The sequence below is a fragment of the Carassius gibelio genome, chromosome A15 (assembly GCF_023724105.1).
Source record: "Carassius gibelio isolate Cgi1373 ecotype wild population from Czech Republic chromosome A15, carGib1.2-hapl.c, whole genome shotgun sequence".
NCBI lineage: Eukaryota > Metazoa > Chordata > Actinopteri > Cypriniformes > Cyprinidae > Carassius > Carassius gibelio.
The window spans coordinates 25460238-25479047 of NC_068385.1; the positions used below are offsets into that span (position 1 = coordinate 25460238).

Genomic DNA, 18810 nt, shown 5'->3' on the forward strand with positions numbered 1-18810 from the left:
TACAATAAACAGAGAAGCACACAATTCATTAAATATATTCTTGTCTATTCTCAAAGTGCATCGCAACATCGTTCAAATACGTACCATCTCTATGAAAATTGGGGGAAATGCCAGCTCTCCATGTACGTCAATATTTGGAATTACAGAGTAGACTTAGTGTTAAGACAGGCTGTGAGCCGTCATGTTAATGGAGGCTAAGAGGGATCATAAGACGAACCCCCAGCAAGCCTCCTCCTCATTACTGTGAGGAGACCACAGCACATGCCTAATGGGCTCTTCCATTAGAAGCCATCATTCACAAATCTCTTTGTCACGTACCACTGTAGCACTGCTCACTCGCGAGGAGATCCAGAGCTTAAAGGAGCTGAAATCAACATGTTGATGCTAATGAAACAGCATGTGGCTACACCGAGACAACTGTGTGATAATGGTTAAATAGTCACTTGAGAAGTGTATGATAGTGTAATACTTCAGCGATGGGGTTGAAAAATCCACAAAATGATACTATTCATTGTGTAAAGCACTCCGATTTCCAGTGCTGGTTGTGGTTTAATGGAGAAAAAGACAGAAACATGATGATTGGTCTGTGAGATATAAAGCCTGCCTGTGTATCACTCTCACAAGGCACACCCACAAACATTTGCTCAACCTCTGATGTGTAACGCATACAAAATGGCAAGTGCTTTCTGAAAACGGTGAGCTCAGACTTGAAGTAAATAAAATAAATAAATTAAACAAACAAAAATATAAACCTCTATAAACCTTTTTTTTTGTTGTTGTTTTTTTTTCTGTCTGTCTGTCTGTGTTTAAAATAAACAAGTAACATGTTGCTTTTTGCATTTAAATGTAAACAAATATAATGCACTTTCCTATATAATTCCTATATACCCATTTATCCACTTCCTTATATAATCCCTATACAAAAACTAACTAGCTAACTAAACTTTGTTTGTGCTTTCATTCAATCATTCATTGACTCATTGATTCATAAATAAATATTTAATGTATTTGAAAGTCGTGGCCTAATGGTTAGAGAGTTGGACTGGCAATCGAAAGGTTGTGAGTTTGAGTCTCAAGGCACTGAACCCCCAACTGCTCCCTTTGCCGCAGCATAAATGGCTGCCCACTGCTCCGGGTGTGTGTTCACAGTGTGTGTGTGTGTGTGTGTTCACTGCTGTGTGTGTGCACTTTGGATGGATTAAATGCAGAGCACAAATTCTGAGTATGGATAACCATACTTGGCTTAATGTCACGTCACTTTAAAAAAAAAAAAATAATACCCTAAACACGCTAACGTTTTTTTTTTTTTTTTTTTTTTGCACTTGAATGCATAAATGAATGAGCTAACGTACATGGAGACATTTGGTACACAACTAATTCATTAAAAGTATTTGCACTTAAAAACAAGAATCAAACGAATGAACTAATAACTTAATTTAGGTATTTGGCTCAGAACTGATGTAAATATTTAAATTAATGTGCTTATAAAATCCCTTATAAGAATTAACTAGCCTTTTTTTTTTTTTTTACACTTAAACGAATGAGCGTACAAACAAATAAAACAAACTACTTACACAAATCCATATACACATTAATTAGCTTTTTGCACTGTAACAAACAAACAAACAAACATGTACTTGCAGATATTTGGTGCTGAACTGAAGTAAATAAATATATAAATAAATGTACTTGGAGAACTAACACATACACAAACAGGCATACAGACAGATGAATGAATGAATGAATGAATGAATGAACAAATTAATGACTTATAATGCTTTCAGGCTAATAGTGCTTTCAAGGATTTGGTATGTGTTTTACTTCTGACTGTTCTCCAGACTCTAAAAATAAAAGCTTTTGTTAAAATAAACAACAGCTAAACAAACGTAAATGTGCTAAGTCATTTATGTGATTCAGACGGTGCACTCCTGTCTGGAATAGGCTGGTTGTTGAGCAGAATAAGCTGTAAAGTGGATCAGACTTTATGCTGGCCACAAGACTGGCTCAGTGAGACTAGCCTATACATATCAGCATCCAGTTAAAGCTGAAGCGGTCTGCTAGCAAAGTCAAAATCCCTAATCCTAACCAAAGATAAAAAAAAAAAAAAAAAAAGACTGAGAAATTGCCAAAAAAAAAAAAAAAAAACATACAGTCTGTGCTGTACATGGACAACTGGACAGCAGTCCTTGTCAGACTGTCAGTTTCAATGTAACTCATGTGAAAAAAGAGAATAGAATATATCAGCTGAAAAGGGCAAAGCATTCAACTCTATGAGAAATACTTGCTGTGATATTGTTGCTGTTTTCTAAATGTAGTGTCTGGCCGTGTGCTTCAGAAGACATGATGGACGTTGTAATTAATGTTATTGTTAAACACAGTGCAGTGTCAGGAGGAAACACTCATTATAAAGCACTAGACAAAATATAAAACTAGAGTCAGTCAAAACTAGAGTCAGTCACTGTAAACAATGCTTTTCAAAGTCAAGAGAGCACAGACAAGCTTTGTAGTGTGCCGAGCAGTTTTTTTTTTTTTTTTTTTTTGAATCTTATTCTTAAAAATGATTGTTAAATGTTAGTGATCAAAAAGACAATCAAATACTACTACTACTGACACTACTACTACTATCAAACATGGTACATTCTGACAGACTGTTGAATATTATTTGCATTGTATGCATTCGCTTGAACTGATTTGCTGAAATCAAAAGATGAAATGGAATTGCCTTGCACAGGTACTTGCTCTTAAAAGCCTTTGTGTTACAGGAAAGGCTGAAACAATGAATACTATCAAACAATTTTCATAATAAATAAAAGAAAAAGAAAGTAGGACTCTCTTGCTTTCTATCTTAATGTGTGCATGTGTTAGAGTACAGTCAATGGCTCCACCTGAAAGCATAGGCAATGATTTGCTAGGTAGCATTTGCACACAAAAGCACCTCCCGGAACCAATTTTGGACATATGTCAGAGAGGCAACAATGGTTTAATGATCTTCAACAAAACAGAGAGAGCTTTGTGATAACTAAATGAATGTTTAATTCCTACAATACTGTTTTCTTGCTTGAAATTTCATCAAAAAATGCAAATATATATATATATATATATATATATATATATATATATATATATATATATATATATATATATATATATATATATATATATATATATATATATATATATTAGGGCTGTCAAATGATTACAATTTTTAATCAAATTAATCAGAATTTTCAGTGGATTAATCAGGATTAATCACTATTTGCAATTACACCTGAATCCTAACCATTTTGTTTTCTGAAATGCATACCAAAAGATAAATAACAGGACACAGATACATAATTTTCATGTATTGATTCATCAATATGTGGTTCTTTTTTTCTGAATTTCAAAAGTTTAACATTTACTTAGATCAAATTTACCTGAGCACTATATCAAACCATGCCATTTAACTACAGATAGTGTGAGAGTTTTAGGTGAACCAGTGGTTGAATATAGCCACATATCTATGAAATTATGCATAGAGAAACTCAGAAACACAAACATGTGCCACCATCACATAAGCAGCACTCTGGGCACTCTTGTTTTAGGGAGGTGTTCATTTGCTCTGCCACAATACGGATTGATATTTTCTCGTTCTGAAGGCTTAAAGTGCCAGTAAAACCAAGTAAAAATGCACATGCTTTCCCAAACAGCTGTAATTTTCGCTGCATTGCATGTAGGCGTTCTGCGCATGCGCAGTGTGAAACACAGGACGCTATAACAGGAAGCAGCTCGAGCGTATCAACTACCAAAGTCGTCTCTGTTTATCGAGCTTGGCATGAATGTATTTGAGAGTAAATGGGGTAAAACCTTAAGCTTCTTCTGTGTTTTCGTCGCGGCGCTCGCCGCTGTTTTTTACTATCTTGAGAATTCAGAGATCGACGAGACTTTCCTGACCTGAATAATTTGTCACACTGCGCATGCGTGAAATGCGTTAAAAATATTGACGTAATTAACGACAAACAACTAATTACGTCGTTAACACGCTATTTTTGAAAGCCCTAAGATATATATATATATATATATATATATATATATATATATATATATATATATATAATAATTAATAATAAAAAAAGGTCAACGATGTACATTTACACACAAACTGACCACCTACTGCAACTTTCAGTTGCCATATTTTTAGCTTAACTGTCATTGAATGGATCATAAAGGATGCCATTGCCATTGATGCCGTTGTCATTGATTTGTCTCAAGATGCACACCATAAATGTTTTGTTATTGTTGTTTTTTATTTATTTATTATTATTGTTTTATATATATATATATATATATATAAGGCACATTTATAAAAAAAAAAAAAAAGTCAAATGTCCTAATTAAACTATGGCCTAAACCTGGTTTAACCTAAACCCTGTCTGTAAAGCCGGGCCTTTATTTACAAACAAGCCAAGAACAGAAGATTAATTTCCTTGTGAAAAAGTTGTTAACTTGTTTTTCAACCTAACTTCATTGTGAGTCTACATTGCGAGTACATCACTGGCATTTTAAGTTAGAATCTAATAATAAGTATAGTCGATATATGCATGTTGTGTACTGTACTATGACCCCTTTAGAGCGCCTACATACTAGAATGCTCTGACTGAGCGCTTATGAGGGCGCTTATGTTTATGGGGGCATATAAATAAAGTGAGAACACTTTGAGTTGGACTGCAGCAAATTGTGTTTACAGTACAGTGACACTACTATAGTAAGTATGCAAGAGCGTTCTCTCTAGCTGCATCTGAAAATCTAAAAATACTGCATATGAAGGAAGAAAGGCAACAAGGCATGTTCAGATCCTGTCTGCTGAGATAACTTCATCAGACTGAATTCTGAAGGCAGCCAGATTGAGTATGCAATTAAAAGTACAGATGCCTTAATAAAATATTACTAAATATGTGTAAATGATACAATAAACAGACAACTACAGGAAAATGTATTAGCATTTAAAAAAAAAAAAAACAATATGCATACATGCCTGTTCTAGTTTTGGCCTAAATGTGATTTTGATTTACAATAACTAAATTTGGCATTAGCAACTTTTTTTCATGTCACCAGTCGCATGTGCACTCAAGCTCAGATAATTCTGACTAAAATAATAATAATAATAATAATAATAATAATAATAATAATAATAATAATAATAATAATAATAATAATAAGATATGCTTTTCTGCTTGTGACTAATTATCATAAATGTATTGATTAATGAGCACTACATATAACAAAATATATATATTGGAGGCATCCGTGAATTGTCCTTTGAAGACAATGACCATTTTTTTTTTTTATTTTTTTTTTTTTACTGACATGACATTTTTAAAATTTGTACATTTATACAAAGCCTCTGAAGATTCCCATCAGTGTTGGCCATGTCTCATTTTACAAGAGACTTCTGAAAGATGAAAACCAGCTGATGTTGGAGGAGAAAGCATCCAGAAGATTTGATAGCAAAAAAAGAATTCTGAGGGCAAAAGGGTTGTGCTATTGTTATTCGAGGGATAGGTTATATTAAAGGTCATCACATAGTGACCTTCAAGACAGAAGAAAAGAAAAAAGAGCTCTCCTTCCACACGTCCTTTTCACCATACTCTCAACAGACGGACGTGATCCCGCCTGGCATCAGAGGAGTGGGCTGAGAGAGTGTTTAAAAATTAAACCCACTCCATTTTAAATGGCTTGTCAGCTAGTATCCATCATGAAACGTGTTCTACATGGCACTTGGATATTGAGCTTATTTTTAAAGCGTTTGTCTCACGCATACAGTACAAGTATTAAAGAGACAGTTCATCTTAAAATGAAAATATGGATCACCAATTACTCACTTTTATGTCGATCACAACTAATGATCGATTTTGGTTCAACAGTCTCTTTAACATAGAGGAGACGACATTATTTAACATTATTTAACATTATTTAAAGAGTAACATTTTTTAGCTTCATTTTGTGTTTATGTTGATTTCACACAATTTGGAAAAATATATATTTATGAAAAATCTACAGAAAATATGTTTTTACTTTCTTTTAAATGATGATTATACCACTTTTTTAATAGTATTTAAGCTTTTCAAAACCATATGAAGCCAATATAAATGCAAACTACATTTCTAAGTACAAGGAACCTTTAACAACAATTTAGCGACAATTTTTAGAATGTATATATGTATAAAAAAAATTATGTAATAAATTATATTTAATAAATAATTATTAGTGTTCACATATGTTAAAAAGTTTAAGAAAACATATCAATATAGCTAGCTAGCTAGCTAGCTAGCTAGCTAGCTAGCTAGATAGATAGATAGATAGATAGATAGATAGATAGATAGATAGATAGATAGATAGATAGCTAGATAGATAGATAGATAGATAGATAGATAGATAGATAGATAGATAGATAGATAGATAGATAGATAGATAGATAGCTAGATAGATAGATAGCTATCTGACTAGCTAGCTATCTAGCTTAGTTCTCAATGGGAAAAACCAAAATGTCATTCTCGACTTGTTATGCCGGTTGGAAGAGTGAATACAGCTTGAATTATAAATTTAGCCCCTCGGCAACTTGCCACAGATATAATCATCTTTTTTTTTTTTTTTTTTTTTTTTTTTTTGGGGTTGAGGTGAGATAGAGGTAGACAGAGAGTTGGAGTAAACTATCTCTCTAAGGAGACGTGAATGTACTATAAACCAGCCTAACCTCATTCCCAGCTTTAGCGTTTCTTCTCGGATACAGAGAGTAAGAGAAAGCAGAAGACAGGAAACACATTATCCACATATCTATTCCTGAGGCTTTGCCGCATGGGATCTTGTTGCTAATTTATTTCATTAGTTCAACAGAGCCGTGATTGAGAGAAAGAAGGGAAAATGTGACCCGAGGCACACCACAAAAGCGGTCTTAGCTTCAGGCTAGCACTGCATGAGAAAAACAGACTGTTTCTTTTTATTAGTAGTAGTAGTAGTAGTATTTTTAATAAAGACATTTGAGTTGATTTAAACAGTTATTATTGACTCTGTTGAGAAAAAGGAGTAGTAATTATAAGATTGGTAAATTGTTAAATCCACTGAAATTAGGTTTAATTGTGCTGTACTGCAATTAGTCTAATAGTTCAGCTGGATAGGATCTAGACACCATTATTTATTTATTTATTTATTTATTTATTTATTTATTTATTTATTTGTATTACTTTTGACAGGTTAATCAAATTGATTTTTTTTTTTATTAAGGTAAAAAATATTTAAAATGGTCCCAAAACTCAGGTAACCTCTATTAAGAAAAACAATGGGTTTGTGTGGGTTTGGTCTTCTTTGACAATATTTGTTGTACTGTACATGTAACTGTCAGTCACACAAAGCCTTTTATATCTGACGAGTTAATTCATCAACACAAATTGTCAACTGTGAGTAAAAAAAAAAAAAAAAAAAAACAAGTCAAAAAGTAAGTATAGTGACCGGTGATATTTATAACTTATTTTAATTTATTTCAATTCACCACCAAGGCTGCATTTATTTGATTACAATACAGGAAAACAGCAATACATATAGTAGTGGTAGTGGCAGTATTAAAAAAATAATAAATAAAAAAATATATCTATATTATATATTGTGTAATATAATATAATCATGTGATGGTAAAGTTAATTTCCATCATCATTACTCCAGTCTTTAGGGTCACAGACATTCAAAAATGATTCTAACATGCTGACTTTCTGCTCAAGAGATATATATTACTATCAATAATGATGAAAACAATTGTGTTTATATTGTGCAATGTGATTCTTTTATGAATAGTAAGTTCAAAAGAACATTTATTTTAATCAATATTAAATTACAATTATTACTTAAGCACTGGTCTAAACAATGTCAATGCCAATGATTTTTGAAGTAGCAAATCTTTGTACCATTTCAAAAGTCTAAAGACAAATGCAACTGTAACTTCGATGTAATGCATACTTGCTGAATAAAATGAACGTCTTTATTGCAAAAATGAATGTGAAAATTAAAGTACTACAAATAAATAATCATAGATCATGCTGATATAGATTTAGCCAAATCATATATTTCCATATTGTAAGTCACTAAGAAAAGAAAAAAAAAAAAGAAAAAAAGAAAAGAAACTTAAATTCCAACATTTTAACTGGGTCATATATATCTATATCATAGTATATTGCCCACCCTAGTGTCAGCATCCATTTAAAGAGACCATCTATTTCACTTGGTCAAACTAGTCTCCTCCTGAATCTTTCAACTCATATCAAATCTTTGACTATTGAGAGCAAATAGGAAGATTATAGGCTCTCTCCACAGTATGCTTTTGAACTAAAATCTACAAAGAGACATGACATCGATACCATGCCAATATCTGGCTCAACATTAGGGATGACGGTGACAGCGCAACGCGATTTAACTCCGCTGAGGCTTATTCCCCCCAGATGAAAATGATTCCAGCACCAACTTACTTTTAACTTAATGGATATTCCCTTTGCTTTCACGAAGGCATCTTCATGTTTCCTGATCTCTGTTAAAACCCTTTACTCTAACCTAATACACTTTTCATAGCTGGAGCACCCAAGACACCACTTAGCCATGGTGTCCTTTAACACTTCATACAGTTTCAGCCTGTGGATAACTAACTAACCAATTAAAGCAAAACACAAATGCATATTATTATTATTAGTAGTAGTAGTAGAAGTAGTAGAAGTAGGAGTAGTATTGGCCAAATAATAACAATAATAATAATAATAATAATAATAATAATACTAATACTAATAATACTAATACTAATACTACTACTACTACTACTAATAATAATAATAATAATAATAATAATTATTATTATTATTATTATTATTATTATTATTAATTTGTGCCATAAATACTGTATTATTATTATTAGGTACTTCATAATGTGTGTGTGTGTGTGTGTGTAATGCTGTTTGAAGTCCTGAATGCTTTACCCCTGTACAGACTTTTGGGAAATGAGGCAGTTGTGGCAAAATGTTCTAATCTCCCCTGAATGACGCCATACTCCAGTGGGAATAAAGTTTACACCACGTTTCTCATCACCCTGCAATTGCTTTTTCTCTGTTTGCCCTTTATAACAGTTCCTGCAGTCTTCAGGCACTATTTTTAGTCTGGTGCAGTCAGTTTTGTGCTGTATACTGCCTGCTTTAAGCTCTGACTTACCTAGAACTGTGAAGATGTGTCACTGATTCTGCTGGATTCCACACAAGCTGCACAGGTTAGAATACAGCACACCATTTGAAGAATAATAATGCAGATATGTAAATGTGAATTGGATTCCAACCCAACATTACATACGAATACATGCTTTTATTAAGGATTTGTGTATTGCATATGCTATACATTAATACAAAACATACAAAACAATACAAAACCTGGATTTTATTTATTGAGTTATTTACTTATCCCTCTTAACTTAACACCAAATTAGCTGTTCCAATCAATTCCAGTCTACTCCAATCTACTACTTTTTCAGTTAAAGGTGAAGATTTGATCGAGTTTATCATCAGAAATGACAGACCTGAATGGGGCAGAGACATATTTAGGGATGCTGTTTCCGGAGCCTGTGATTTACCTGTCACATCTTATGAAAGATTCAGCGAATTGTTTGCAGTAGGAGTACACAGATGCCTCAGGATGTTTATTCTGCTGAAGAGCATTAAAAATATATCTGCCTATCACACCTAAACTTAGCCATAATTTCAATATCATATTCACCAGACATGTTTATAGTTGGATGTTAATTAACCGAACCTGCCCTCAAAACTGCATGAGATACACCATATGTTTAGAATTTGAATCTTAGTTATTAAATAAATTGAATTTGATCTATTTAAATAAATCAACTTAATTAAAAAACTACATAAAAGTCTTAATTTCCCTTTAATATTATCCCATTTATCAAAACAAGGAGAGAGAAAATGGTTCCTAAATCAGGGTTACTATGAATAGGATAAGGCAATGATTCAGCCTTTAGACTCAGCCAAAAGACATTTAATCAACTGATGTGTCCCACAGCTGACCACTTATTTATTTAACTGGCACTTAATGCATTTTAAGTGCTGGCCCACGGGGGCTTTTTACCTGGCTTATGGAGGGGTGGAATAAAACGAGAAGCACATAGTGCCTTTTTTGATTGCACTTGAGCACCTAAGATTTCAACATGCAGGCTCTTCTTCCCATGTGACCTCTAAAATATGTCTCTGAAAACTGCCTGAGCAGTTCATTCAACCACATTAACACTCACTTACTTTGCTCTAGTTCAGACACACACACACACACACACACAGATAACAGAAAATCCATTATGGAAAAGTTATGTGAAGTTCTTGCTATCCTGCATGATTTGCAAAACCAGCTTCTAAGTAATTTTTTTTGCAACTTTCCAAATATTACATATGGGTGCCTATCTTTAGCTCCCATATTAAACATATTTTGACCAAAGGGGTGTGAATTCCCTAGAAATGTTTTTGCATAGATACTGTAGCGGGATATTCTGGGTCAAATACAGTTTAAGCTCAACCAACAGCATCTAAAGCAGTTGTCTGTTACCAAAACATTTGACTGTAACTCACCCCTCAGTTTATAAAAACAAACCACAACTTGTTTGCAGTAACATATGGCCTATGTGGGAATTGTATTAGTTGATGTAAATGCAGAAATATTTGACATGAAATAATCAGCGCTGAAATATTTATTGAATCGTTATAGCTGTTGTTGTTGTTGTTTTTACCCCCAAATTTTCACGTCCCATTCGTTTCATGTCTTGTGAACATTGTTAGATTTACTGGGTCTGCTGAATCAAGAGTCACAGCATGTGTCGAAAGCTTGGACATAAATGGACATCAACAAGGTGACTAAGCTTAACCTCGTTTGTGTTGTGGCTATAATTGTGTAGATTTTTTGCTTTCCAATGAAATTCTAAAAAATATGCAAAAAATTGAATTTGTTGTTGCTTTCAGTCAGTAAAAACAAAATAAACTTTTTATTAAAGATAAATTTTCTGAAAACAAGCTTTAGCATCTTTCACTTCACTGTCTGCATCTATATATATATATATATATATATATATATATATATATGTATATATATATATATATATATATATATATATATATAGATGCAGACAGTGAAGTGAAAGATGATGCTAAAGCTTGTTTTCAGAAAATGTAATGAAAAAAATATCGCAGTTAATCTATTCTCAAAATTGGGTTGGGAGCTGGGTCTATACTAAGCGAGCTATGATGGCTTTCACCTTGATATTTTATATAACGGACTCGCCGAGGACAGCCTAAAAATATTATCAGGACAGTTGACGGGCCACTGCTGCGCATCGTCACGAAAGCTTATCTTTCTCATGTGTTGTTAAGCCGTACCGCTTGTCGATTTAAACATTAAAGCATCCAAAAACTAGGCGCGGAAAAGCTGAACAGAGTAGCGCGTGCCGTTAGGTGTGCACGAGAGAGAGAGAGCCGCGTATCACGGACAGCGACACTGAACCGAGCTCTCTTCTGCGAAGTTCACCTCGAAGTTCCTCCTGCACCGGGACGAACAAATACAAATTGCAGTTTGAACAAACAAAAAGTTGTGGAAGAGCCCAATTCAATACCGCGGTGGTCTGGTGTTCAGGGCTCGCGCAGAGAAAGGCGTCTCAAAACACTAGAACATCGAATTTGCTTATTTTTGCTCTTGTGCGGACAAATACATACAAAATATGTCAAAATATCCAACTTGGAAATTATGCTCGGAAAAACTGTCAGTTATTTCTTAAGTAAAATTAAACAGTTGAGGAAAAAAATGGGATGTGTATTATATTGGATGCGTTCATCTTCTCTTAAAAGGACCGCGCCTAATTTAGCTACTGGCTGCTGTAATGTTAATCCAAGAAAATGAAAATCACTCACTGCTCTTGACTGAATTTCTTTGTAGTTTTAACAGTCAAACCAAAAATTATTCAGAAACCAGATATAAATTTTGATATATATAGCAAAACTGTAATAATGTGAGAAATGTTGAAGGTGTCTGAATAAATGTTGGTTTCATTATATATTTCATTTTTACATTGAAGACTATCCAGTGCTATTATTTGGTTTCTGTACCTTGAAACCTACAAACTTGAAAAAAAAAAAAAAACCTTAAACATTGGTGTGAAACAGGAGTAATGTTGTTTGCACCTTGTGCAATGTGGAATTAGTTTACAGCTTTTTCAAGCACTTTGTGATACATTTTGGAACCAAGAGATGAGCCCCTTTTCTAATGCACTACCTAGCTTGATAACCCCCTTCTCAAAGACTTACTGTTTGTCAATTTTATTTGGGTAACACATATTCTGAATGCCTTTGGCAGAATTCGAATGAGCCATTTTAATCTAGATTAATCTAGATTAATTTCAAGATCACAGTGAGACTAATCTAGATTAAAAAAAATTAATCTATGCCCACCTCTAATATATATATATATATATATATATATATATATATATATATATATATATATATATATATATATATATATATATATATATATATATATATATTAGGGCTGTCAAAAATAGCGCGTTAACGACGTTAATTAGTTGTTTGTCGTTAATTACGTCAAATTTTTTAACGCATTTCACGCATGCGCAGTGTGACAAATTATTTAGGTCAGGAAAGTCTCGTCGATCTCTGAATTCTCAAGATAGTAAAAAACAGCGGTGAGCGCTGCGACGAAAACACAGAAGAAGCTTAAGGTTTTACCCCAGTTACTCTCAAATACATTCATGCCAAGCTCGATAAACAGAGACGACTTTGGTAGTTGATACGCTGGAGCTTCTTTCTGTTGTAGCGTCCTGTGTTTCACACTGCGCATGCGCAGAACGCCTACATGCAATGCAGCGAAAATTACAGCTGTTTGAAAAAGCATTTGCATTTTTACTTGGTTTTACTGGCACTTGAAGCCTTCAGAACGTGAAAATATCGATCCTAAAGTATTGTGGCAGAGCAAATGAACACCTCCCAAAAACAAGAGTGCCCAGAGTGCTGCTTATGTGATGGTGGCGCATGTTTGTGTTTCTGAGTTCATTCTTTCGAGTTTCTCTATGCATAATTTCATAGATATGTGGCTATATTTAACCACTGGTTCACCTAAAACTCTTACAGTATCTGTAGTTAAATGGCATGGTTTGATATAGTGCTCAGGTAAATTTTATTAAGTAAATGTTAAACTTTTGAAAATGAGAAAAAAAAAAAAAACCACATATTGATGAATCAATACATGAAAATTATGTATCTGTGTCCTGTTATTTATCTTTTGGTACGCATTTCAGAAAAAAAAATGGTTAGGATTCAGGTGTAATTGCAAATAGTGATTAATCATGATTAATCCACTGAAAATTCTGATTAATTTGATTAAAAATTTTAATCATTTGACAGCCCTAATATATATATATATATATATATATATATATATATATATATATATATATATATATATATATATATATATATATGTATATATATATATATATATATATATATATGTATATATATATATATATATATATATATATATATATATATATATATATGTAACGGTATCAGGTGATTGACAGCAGTGTCATCCTATCAGCACGTAGTACCTTGCATTTAAGTCTGATTGGCTGTTATCTGGGATGTGTCACGTCCGATTTTCCCCGTTTGTTTTGCTAGCGTCGACGGTGGTTGTAGGTAAGCGAGCTGTGTTTAATGGGTGATTCTTTCTGGAGTTTTCCTATGCATAACTTTTTAAATCATTATCAACTAGTGCAGCTTTGGTGCGGTGCCCTCCGTGCTGCTTAGTGGGTCTGATGACTGTTCACCTCACAGGTAATGTTTATTGTTAAGAGCTCGTGATATGGTGCTGAAATGGCTGTGTGGGTTTAACATTATTTCGGATATCAAATAGGCGTGATTCCCTGTATTCCCTTGTAAAACCGATGGGCATGACTGACCAATCGGTGTTTTAAGCGTGCTATCTAGCGTGATCTCCTGATGGTAAGTGTTTATACTTTACTATGACTAGGAGTGGGGCTAGCATTACGATTGGTAACATCTCCGTTTGTTTTTTTTTATAGGATTCTCCTTCTCGTTCTATGCCGTGATTTTTTTTGCTACTGTCTTTACCCTATTAAAGTGCTGCGGTTAATACGGCCGCGCTGACGCGATCATCACTAAAGAGACGGGGACTGCTTGTTTGGTTCTTATCGTGGCGTTATATTTGACCCTGGATTGTGTGGGGGACTATTTGGTTCCTTCCACTTGTAGGGGAGTTAGCTGCCCTTTTGTGTCTTTTGTTTGATTTGAAACCTCTTTTGTTTATTTTCTGTTAACTAACCTCTAATTTTTGGAAGTATAGTTTGTTTGGTTACCTTGATTTTTATTTCATCCTTATTTATGTAAAGCCAATTAAACGGCGTGTAATATTTAATTAAGCCATTTAATTGCTTGGTTCATGTGATCAACCATCTATAAGTACAATTTTATTTGTGTGTGAACCTCTATTGAGCTAAAATTGTCTTGTATTATTTAGGTGACCAACTAATTGATGTTCCTGCGCTTGAATGGTTTTTCTTTATTTTTTTGTCATTTACATTTATTGTTGTGAGGATTTGCTTTATTGATGTCCATCTGGTTATTCTTTTTTATGAACATTGTCATAGTTTCTTATCTTTATTTTGCAGACGCTGGGGTCCCACGGGTGGATTGCTCTTCCTCCTCCTGGTGGTGGTCGTCCTTTATCGTGTGCAGTGTACACTGTTGAGTGTGTGATTGTGTGATTAAGTGACACGGGGTGTGTGTGCGTGTAGAAGTGTTCCTGTCGTTGGGAGCCCCAGGCCTGCCGGTATTTATTTTCTGTTTTTTTTGCATGGTTTCTCTTATTGTTTAGTTTAAAAGTGGGTTTCAGTGTTCAACATTTTAAAGTATTTCTTTATTAATAAACATTTGTATTTTTGTATTACTCCCGTCTCTTGCTCAATTCTATGAGGGAATCGAACCTGTGTGCTGTGCTCCTTGTTTGAGTATTTTCCCTGGGGCTAACCCCTAGGGTGGCGTAGTCGGACTTTTATTTATTAGGGAATAAAAATTTGCTCTTGTGTTCCAAAAATTACACCGCCCCGCCACATATATATATATATATATATATATATATATATATATATGCAAACGTGATTACTTACAGTCATAATCAACAATATCAGGCAACCCAGAACATTTCAACTTAAGCAACTATTTCTGAGAACAAGCTCAGTTTTTTTTCCTAATGATGCTGATACATTTCAGAGAAATTGGGATGTAAAGTTTTCGTAAAGCTTTCAAAATTAATGGATTCTGTAATATATCTCTTGAGTCTGTGAATGACAGCAACAAAGAGTGTTACGTAGAGAACAGAAACATTCAATTAAAAGTGCAAGTTTTTTATTTTTATTTTTTTATTTTTTTCATATGTGGTTAATCATTTGTGATGTTTGTTTTTGAAGGGGAATTCTAGTATGGCAGCTATTTTTCTTTTTTTCTGTCTGTTAATGCATCAGAAATTAGCTTTGAGTATTTACAAAGTTAGTGTAAATAATGCTCTTCTTCATTCCCACTTTTCCTTCATTTATTGTTATGAATTTTAAATGCCAGTTTTCTTTATATGACAGATACACATTTAAAAAAAAATAAAAAATATAATAAAAAAATCCTTAACTACTTTAGATCCTGTCAAGAAACCTTCAGTTACTAAAATCCCTTTTAGAAATGTGTGATGGATAAATAATGGGATGAATAACAACAGTTGTGGGTGCATTAAAGATGCCTCACCAACAAGGCTAGCTTTTCCTGCACATCATCTGATGAGTAACACTGACCATCTTTCCCCTTTTAAGCAGGTTGCAAAACATGCACAAAGCACGGAAAGCTTATGCAATGGAACTGAGCTTCCTTCCAGTTCTGTGTAAACTGTGAGCCACCAGATCCTGCATATTTCATGATCTCTGTTTTTGTGTTAGCAGAATTCTTTTGTCCTTGCACGCACACATGTGAAAGTGTCCGAGATGGATTTGCATCTAAAAGTGAGTTCTGTTTTGACCTTTCTCTTAGAGGTGTGGTATGATTTTATTTTATTTTTTTTACAATTCAGGTCGAGTTCCAAAACAAACTTTTAGCCAATCAGCAGTAAGGGGTGTGGTCTGCTCATGATGGGGAGGAGAGAGTGCTCGGTGCATAGGATAAAGAATAGCCGACGACAGAAAGATAGAGATGCGGCACAAAAGAAGGCTTACGATAAGGCATGATGTAGGACCCGTGTAAATATCGGATCAGCTTTCCAGTGCTGGAGAGAACTCAAGGAACGGGAATGCTTGCTTTCGGACGCTGAGGTTGCTTTTGTGAATTTGTAAAATTGATTTTGCTTTGTTTCACTGTCTTAAGTGTAATTATTATTATCTATTTTTTAATTGAGATATATACATCATCTGAAAGCCTTTGATAGGATAGGAAAATATTTGGCCGAGATATAACTATTTGAACATCTGGAATCTGAGGGTGCAAAAAAATCTAAATACTGAGAAAATCACCTTTGAATTTGCCCAAATGAATTCTTAGTAATGCATATTACTAATCAAAAATTCAGTTTTGATATATTTTCTAAATATACAAAATATATTCATGGAACAGGATCTTTACTTAATATCCTAGTGATTTTTGGCATAGAAGAAAAATCAATAATTTTGACCCATACAATCTTTTTTTTTTTTTTTTTTGGCTAATGCTAAAAATATACCCCAGCAACTTAAGCACCTTTGTGGTCCAGGGCCACAGGCATGCTGGCTTTTGCTTGAGTATGCTAATGTATCCTGTTGGTTTGTTGGTTTGTTCATCTACAATCGTGTTGTCGTTTCCCTTCAGCTATGTATGTGTGGGGTGGAGCTATCCAAATAGGGGTGAGACATTTTTGGGGTAGGGACTTGTTTGTTTTGATGATTTGAAATATCAACATTGGATTCCATAAATCTCTTACTCCACCTTTAAAGTAATAGTCATTTTTGCATATATTTTTAAATATTCACCCTTACTGTCCTTGGAACATTCATGAGATAAATATTGACTTCTACTTTGTGTACAGAAAGAGTCGGCTATGTGAACAAACAATGTCAGATGCTTTCAGTGAATCGGTTACAGATCTGGTCCGAGTTCAAGTCTGACTTGATGATTCAGTTGCAATAGTTAACAGCTCACTAGAGGGGAAATTGTTATATTGACAAATAAAAAGCTTTTAAGCCCAAAATATATGTATACTAAACACCAGGGCAATTGTACAGTGCACTTAATGAACTTTTTGCACTAATAAGTTTGCCCAATCAGGCCTGTTGTTTCACGGTTAAAAGAGAAAAAGAAGAGACAGAATAACAAACAAACAAATAAGTAAAGCCACAACAACAATTGACACCTGTGATAATGAGTGCTTGTGTGAGTGTATAAAATTTCACACAGAACTATAACTGAAGTTTGTGCAAGCTATCAAATATACATTGGAAAGCTATCGATGCACATATGCCGTTTGCATCAGAACTCATTAATACTTTATAAACTTTACTTTTATGACTCCACAAGATGTATGAACTACACTGAAGATCAACAAGCACATTCTTGTGTGTAAAATTTCTCCTCTTGTGCTCCACAGCAGAAAGAAAGTCAAATGGTTTTGGAACAATTGCGAGTAAATTGTCTTTTTATTTTTGGTGAATGATCTCAAGTTAACAATAAAAGCACGTTTCTGTCATGTTCAAGACTCTATTCTGCACCATTAATCTTCAGTGTCATCTCAGAACCTCTAGAGGAGGATTACCGGTTAGCATTTAGCAGTAACTGACCCTGCAGGTCCTTGTAAAACAACAGGAAATTACCCACAAGGGGTTAATATACTAAACTGCCATGTGTTTTTGCATACTCAAACAGGAGGCGGCAAAGGTATAGCAAGATTGGTCAGAAAGGTAAATCTTTTGCATTCACATGTCAGCAGTAGTCGGAGCATCATCTTCCAGATTGCCACAGATGTCAATGGCATGTTGCACAGATTCCAATGAGGAACATTAAGGAAAATGGAGCGACTCTCAAGGACACATACACAATGGTAGACATGGACAGAATGGCCTCGGGATGTAATTATGTGACTGTAAAAGGTGTGGGATGATGCTTAGATGAGAATCTCCAATGATAGAAAGCATTAAAAGCACACATTCGCTGTTAGGGATTGCCTAAATGGCGATGTTGCCATTGTTGTGCCCTTAATTCACTGCAGGAGCTTGAAAGCAAGTCAATCATGCTTTTAAACAAATCACACTAATTAACATTTTACTGTGTGCACAAATAGAGTCCTAACAATATAGAAACAAACAGAAAAAAAGGTGTTGGCTATAACAAATTATAGGTATAGAAAGCTATGGAAAGGATTAGTATTTTTATTTTATTTTTTTCTTATGGTGTAACAGGTCTCTGGGGAAATGCCACCCACATCCTGGCCTTACTGCCATTACAAGCACTTAAACGTGCCATGAAACGCATTAATACAATATTTTAAATTGTTCTCTGATGTCCCCAGAGTGTGTATATGAAGTTTTATCTCAAAATACCCCACAGATAATTTTTTATTTGCCAATTTAATTTTATTATTGCCACTTTTAGGGTATGAGCCAAAACTCACTCTTATTTGTGTTTGTCCTCTTTAAATGAAAATGAGCTGCTGCTCCCGCCT

At 34.0% G+C, this 18810-nt stretch overlaps 1 protein-coding gene and 1 long non-coding RNA gene across 4 annotated transcripts in view; one reads left to right on the forward strand and one right to left on the reverse strand.

The window, feature by feature from the left end:
* LOC128029443 (leucine-rich repeat and fibronectin type III domain-containing protein 1-like protein) overlaps positions 1 to 18810 on the reverse strand; it is a 129353-nt gene that overhangs the window by 87950 nt on the left and 22593 nt on the right. The window lies entirely within an intron of this gene.
* LOC128029444 (uncharacterized) lies at positions 13627 to 15033 on the forward strand. The gene is made up of 3 exons (XR_008187389.1): positions 13627 to 13901; positions 13981 to 14069; positions 14150 to 15033. It is a non-coding gene; the product is annotated as an uncharacterized LOC128029444 (long non-coding RNA).